Here is a 7,139-nt window from a genome sequence, read left to right on the forward strand (position 1 = left end):
CGGCTAACCCCCAGGCAATTCCGGAGCGTGGTCCTGAGCTCCCCTCTCTCTCTCTCTGGCCGTCCCCACCAGGGATCCACCTTTGTCCGGTTCCCTCGGGTCTCTCAATGGCAAAACCTTTTATGGCTTTCCTGACCCTACTCGTGGTGTACCTTCCTGGTGGATGTGGTGAGGGTCGTGGCAAAACTTGACCACGACCTCCGGTTCCTGACTAAGGATGTTTTGCCTCCGTCAGTTTGGGATCCGGTGCCCTCTTCTGCCAACCCTTCACCCTTTTCGTTCACTCGTGGGATCTCGGGGTTCCCTTTTGTTCTTATGTCTCCGGGCCTCTCTTCCTCCTTCTCTCTGCTTCAGGCCTGGCCCTGGAGCTGGGCCCAGCCGGAGCCACAGCTCCCTTTCAGCCCTCCTGGCTGAACTCTCTCCTGGACTCTCTGACCCTGTTCCTAAGATGGTGCCCACCATATATACTCCCTCTATGTGTGAGCCCAGGTGACTAGCACCCAATGGGCTCCTACTTCTATGCCCAGAGCCCCTCCCCTATCTGCCCCTACACTACTGGGATGTTCCTCCCCCCCCTCCCACTCCAGCCAGGGACAGACGCTGTCGTACCTGCACATCTAACTGGTGGGAGTACCGTAGTTCTGTCCCCCGGAAATGGGATGAGTGTAGTGCATGCAGCTATCTGAGCTCAGTCCCACACTCCATCCTTACCCGGGAATGGAATACCGCACCTCTAGTTTGAGGTGCAATACCCCTGTAGCAGCCGAGTCCTCGGGGTGCTACATACACATGCACAAATACTCACATATACCCCTGCCTACTCTCTAATACTCCTGCCTGCTCTGCTGCCCCTGCCTGTTCTGTGCGGCCTCTGCCTGCTCTCTGTTGCCCCTGTCTGCTCTCTTCTGCCCCTGCCTGCTTTTTGTTGCCTCTACCTGCGCTGTTTCCCCTGCCTGCTCTCTTTTGCACCTGCCTGCTTTCTGTGGCCCCTGCCTGCTTTCTGTTGCCCTTACCTGCTTTCTGTGGCCCCTGCCTGCTTTCTGTGGCCCCTGCCTGCTCTCTGATGCCCCTGACTGCTCTCTAACACCTCTGCCTGCTCTCTGACGCCCCTGCCTGCTTTATGTTGCCCTTGCCTGCTTTTTGTTGCCTCTACCTGCGCTGTTTCCCCTGACTGCTCTCTTTTGCACCTGCCTGCTTTCTGTTGCCCCTGCCTGCTTTCTGTGGCCCCTGCCTGCTCTCTGTTGCCCTTACCTGCTTTCTGTGGCCCCTGCCTGCTTTCTGTGGCCCCTGCCTGCTCTCTGATGCCCCTGACTGCTCTCTGACACCCCTGCCTGCTCTCTGACGCCCCTGCCTGCTTTATGTTGCCCTTGCCTGCTTTCTGTTGCCTCACCTGCTTTCTGTTGCCTCATCTGCTCTCTGTTGCCCTTGCCGGCTTTCTGTTGCCCTTGCCTGCTTTCTTTTGCCTCTACCTGCTCTGCTTTCTGTTTCCCTTGCCTGCTTTCTGTTGCCTCTACCTGCTTTCTGTCGCCCTTGCCTGCTTTCTGTTGCCTCTACCTGCTTTCTGTTGCCCCTGCCTGCTTTCTGTGGCCCCTGCCTGCTTTCTGTTGCCCCTGCCTGCTTTCTGTTGCCCTTGCCTGCTTTCTGTGGCCCCTGCCTGCTTTCTGTGGCCCCTGCCTGCTCTCTGACACCCCTGCCTGCTCTCTGACGCCCCTGTCTGCTTTATGTTGCCCTTGCCTGCTTTCTGTTGCCTCACCTGCTTTCTGTTGCCTCATCTGCTTTCTGTTGCCCTTGCCTGCTTTCTTTTGCCTCTACCTGCTCTGCTTTCTGTTGCCCTTGCCTGCTTCTGTTGCCCTTGCCTGCTTTCTGTTGCCTCTACCTGCTTTCTGTTGCCCTTGCATGCTTTCAGTTGCCTCTACCTGCTTTCTGTTGCCCTTGCCTGCTTTCTGTTGCCCTTGCCTGCTCTCTCTTGCCCCTGCCTACTGTTTCCCCTGCCTGCTCTCTGTGGCCCCTGCCTGCTCTCTGTGGCCCCTGCCTGCTTTCTGTCGCCTCTACCTGCTCTGTTGCCCCTGCCTGCCCTCTCTTACCCCTGCCTGCTTTCTGTTGCCCTTGCCTGCTTTCTGTTGCCTCTACCTGCTTTCTGTTGCCCTTCCCTGCTCTCTCTTGCCCCTGCCTACTGTTTCCCCTGCCTGTTCTCTGTGGCCCCTGTCTGCTTTCTGTTGCCTCTACTATGCCCTGTTGCCCCTGCCTGTCCTCTCTTACCCCTGCCTGCTTTCTGTTGCCCTTACTTTCTTTCTGTTGCCCTTTCCTGCTCTCTGTTGCCCTTGCCTGCTCTCTGTACGAGTTGTTTTTCTAAACTAAAAACTCAGTATTCTGGTTAAATTGCCGTGTTGGTTGCGATAAATAAGTGGGTTTATTGGTTGCAGTTTGGGTACTCGGTCTCTAAAAGGTTCGCCATCACTCCTCTAGAATATAGTAATGCCGTGTGCAAGTGTCCTAGGAAACAGTGCCCACATTATGCCCCCTAGAAAGTAATAATGCCCTCTGTGTGCCCCTTTGACAGTCATAATAATCTGAGTTCCCCTATAACGATAAGTGCCCACTTAACATTTACTAATGTCCTGAGTCTCCCCCCATGTACAGCTCCCCTATACACAATGTGATGCTCTCATATACACAGTATAATGCCCCCTCACTGTATAGTAGCCCCCCCCCACAGTATACTGACCCCTTAGTAGCCTCCAAACTGATGTCTCCCACACTGTATGATGGCCCCCACACTGTGCAAAGACCCCACATTATCTTACACACTGTATGATGGCCCCACACTGTGCAAAGACCCCACATTATCTCCCACACTGTATGCTGGCCCCCACACTATACAAAGACCCCACATTATCTCCCACACTGTATGATGGCCCCCACACTTGCAAAGACCCCACATTATCTCCCACAGTGTATGATGGCCCCCACACTATACAAAGACACCACATTATCTCCCACACTGTATGATGGCCCCCACACTATAGAAAGACCCCACATTATCTACCACACTGTGTGATGGCCCCCACACTGTGCAAAGACCCCACATTATCTACCACACTGTATGCTGGCCCCCACACTATACAAAGACCCCACATTATCTCCCACACTGTATGATGGCCCCCACACTGTGCAAAGACCCCAAATTATCTCCCACACTGTGTGATGGCCCCCACACTATACAAAGACCCCACATTATCTCCCACACTGTATGATGGCCCCCACACTATAGAAAGACCCCACATTATCTACCACACTGTATGACGGCCCCCACACTATACAAAGACCCCACATTATCTCCCACACTGTATGATGGCCCGCACACTGTGCAAAGACCCACATTATCTCCCACACTGTATGATGGCCCCCACGCTATAGAAAGACCCCACATTATCTCCCACACTGTATGATGGCCCCCACACTGTGAAAAGACTACACATTAACTCCCACACTGTATGCTGGCCCCCACAGTATACAAAGACCCCACATTATCTCCCACACTGTATGATGGCCCCCACACTGTGCAAAAACCCCACATTATCTCCCACATTGTATGATGGCCCCCACACTATACAAAGACCCCACATTATCTCCCACACTGTATGATGGCCCCCACACTATACAAAGACCCCACATTATCTCCCACACTGTATGATGGCCCCCACACTGTGCAAAAACCCCACATTATCTCCCACATTGTATGATGGCCCCCACACTATACAAAGACCCCACATTATCTCCCACACTGTATGATGGCCCCCACACTATACAAAGACCCCACATTACCTCCCACACTGTATGATGGCCCGCACACTGTGCAAAGACCCCACATTATCTCCCACACTGTATGATGGCCCCCACACTATAGAAAGACCCCACATTATCTCCCACACTGTATAATGGCCGCCACACTATACAAACACCCCACATTATCTCCCACAATGTATGATGGCCCCCACACTATACAAAGACCCCACATTATCTCCCACACTGTATGATGGCCCCCAAACACTGTGCAAAGACCCCACATTATCTCCCATACTGTATCATGGCCCCACACTGTGCAAAGACCCCACATTATGTCCCACACTGTATGATGGTCCCCACCCTGTGCAAAGACCCCACATCTCCTACACTGTATGATGGTCCCCACACTGTGCAAAGACCCCACATTATCTCCCACACTGTATGATGGCCCCGACACTATAGAAAGACCCCACATTATCTCCCACACTGTATGATGGCCCCCACACTACACAAACACCCCACATTATCTCCCACAATGTATGATGGCCCTCACACTATACAAAGACCCCACATTATCTCCCACACTATATGATGGTCCCCAACACTGTGCAAAGACCCCACATTATCTCCCACACTTTATGATGGCCCCCACAGTATACAAAGACCACACATTATCTCCCACACTGTATGATGGCCCCCACACTGTGCAAAGACCCCACATTATCTCCCACACTGTATGATGGCCCCCACACTATACAAAGACCCCACATTATCTCCCACACTGTATGATGGCCCCCACACTACACAAACACCCCACATTATCTCCCACACTGTATGATGGCCCCCACACTGTGCAAAGACCCCACATTATCTCCCACACTGTATGATGGCCCCCACACTGTGCAAAGACCCCACATTATCTCCCACACTGTATGATGGCCCTCACACTATACAAAGACCCCACATTATCTCCCACACTGTATGATGGCCCCCACACTGTGCGAAGACCCCACATTATCTCCCACACTGTATGATGGCCCCCACAACATACAAAGAGCTCGCATAATCTCCCACACTGTATGATGGCCCCCACACTGTGCAAAGACCCCACATTATCTCCCACACTGTATGATGGCCCCCACAACATACAAAGAGCTCGCATAATCTCCCACACTGTATGATGGCCCCCACACTGTGCAAAGACCCCACATTATCTCCCACACTGTATGATGGCCCCCACACTATACAAAGACCCCACATTATCTCCCACACTGTATGATGGCCCCCACAGTATACAAAGACCACACATTATCTCCCACACTGTATGATGGCCCCCACACTGTGCAAAGACCCCACATTATCTCCCACACTGTATGATGGCCCCCACACTATACAAAGACCCCACATTATCTCCCACACTGTATGATGGCCCCCACACTACACAAACACCCCACATTATCTCCCACACTGTATGATGGCCCCCACACTGTGCAAAGACCCCACATTATCTCCCACACTGTATGATGGCCCCCACACTGTGCAAAGACCCCACATTATCTCCCACACTGTATGATGGCCCTCACACTATACAAAGACCCCACATTATCTCCCACACTGTATGATGGCCCCCACACTGTGCGAAGACCCCACATTATCTCCCACACTGTATGATGGCCCCCACAACATACAAAGAGCTCGCATAATCTCCCACACTGTATGATGGCCCCCACACTGTGCAAAGACCCCACATTATCTCCCACACTGTATGATGGCCCCCACAACATACAAAGAGCTCGCATAATCTCCCACACTGTATGATGGCCCCCACACTGTGCAAAGACCCCACATTATCTCCCACACTGTATGATGGCCCCCACACTATAAAAAGACCCCACATAATCTCCCACACTGTATGATGGCCCCCAACACTGTGCAAAGACCCCAAATTATCTCCCACACTGTATGATGGCCCCCACACTATACAAAGACCCCACATTCTCTCCCACACTGTATGATGGCCCCCACACTGTGCAAAGACCCCGCATTATCTCCCACACTGTATGATGGCCCCCACACTGTGCAAAGACCCCACATCATGTCCCACACTGTACTATGGCCCCCACACTATACAAAGACCCCACATTATCTCCCACACTGTATGATGGCCCCCACACTATACAAAGACCCCACATTATCTCCCACACTGTATGATGGCCCCCACACTATACAAAGACCCCACATTATCTCCCACACTGTATGATGGCCCCCACACTGTGCCAAGACCCCACATTATCTCCCACACTGTATGATGGCCCTCACACTGTGCAAAGACCTCAAATTATCTCCCACACTTTATGATGGCCCCCACACTATAGAAAGACCCCACATTATCTCCCACACTGTATGATGGCCCCCACACTACACAAACACCCCACATTATCTCCCACACTGTATCATGGCCCCCACACTGTGCAAAGACCCCACGTTATGTCCCACACTGTGTGATGGTCCCCACACTGTGCAAAGACCCCACATTATCTCCCACACTGTATGATGGTCCCCACACTGTATGACCCTAACTGTAATCACCACACTGTATAAATACCCTACATATAGTATAATGCACCCCCCATAGGCAGAGTCTGTAGTATAATGTCCCCCCATAGGCAGAGTCTGTAGTTACACTACTGCCCCCTACGAATGTATCAGCCACCTATATCTGGAAGCAAATCGCATTTTCTGAGGTGAAAGTTTCCCTTTAAGTTCAAATTTAAAGCTGAAGCACTTAACCTGATTTAATCTTACTTTTACACAGCTGCATTTTGTTACATTGTATCAGTGCATGTTAAAAGTTATCACAGTCAAAAGACAGGACAGGGATAAATAAGATTACATTCTATTACCATATTTGGCTGATTCCTTATGCGAATACTGTACACTGGAACAAACCCTCAGCAGTGTAAGTAAGAACAGATCAATTAGTATGCCAGCCTTTTAAATGGTCACTGTCGTTTCAACCATCCCTGCATAAATTGATAGTACTAGCCAATATAGGAAACTTTGTAATATATCTGATCAGAAAAATCTGCTTCTTTCTCCATTGAAGAACCACTTCTTCCTCTCGCCCTGTCTGCTGAACTGATCATTCACTCTTAAAAACTGAAGTCAATCTTGGCTAAAGGAAGGTGGACTGTCAGCACAGTGAGGTGTCAGGTTATACCACCTAATATACTTTATGGAGAGAAGAATGGAGTAGAGAAGTGAGGAGCGCTCAGCAGAGTCAGAGACAAGCAGACGACAGACACGGAGATCGAGCTGTAGCATCAAGAAACCTTTGCGTCACTCTAATGCTG

The sequence above is a fragment of the Phyllobates terribilis genome, unplaced genomic scaffold (genome assembly GCF_046119375.1).
Source record: "Phyllobates terribilis strain yellow unplaced genomic scaffold, ASM4611937v1 Scaffold_2__4_contigs__length_985480577, whole genome shotgun sequence".
Taxonomy (NCBI): Eukaryota; Metazoa; Chordata; class Amphibia; order Anura; family Dendrobatidae; genus Phyllobates; species Phyllobates terribilis.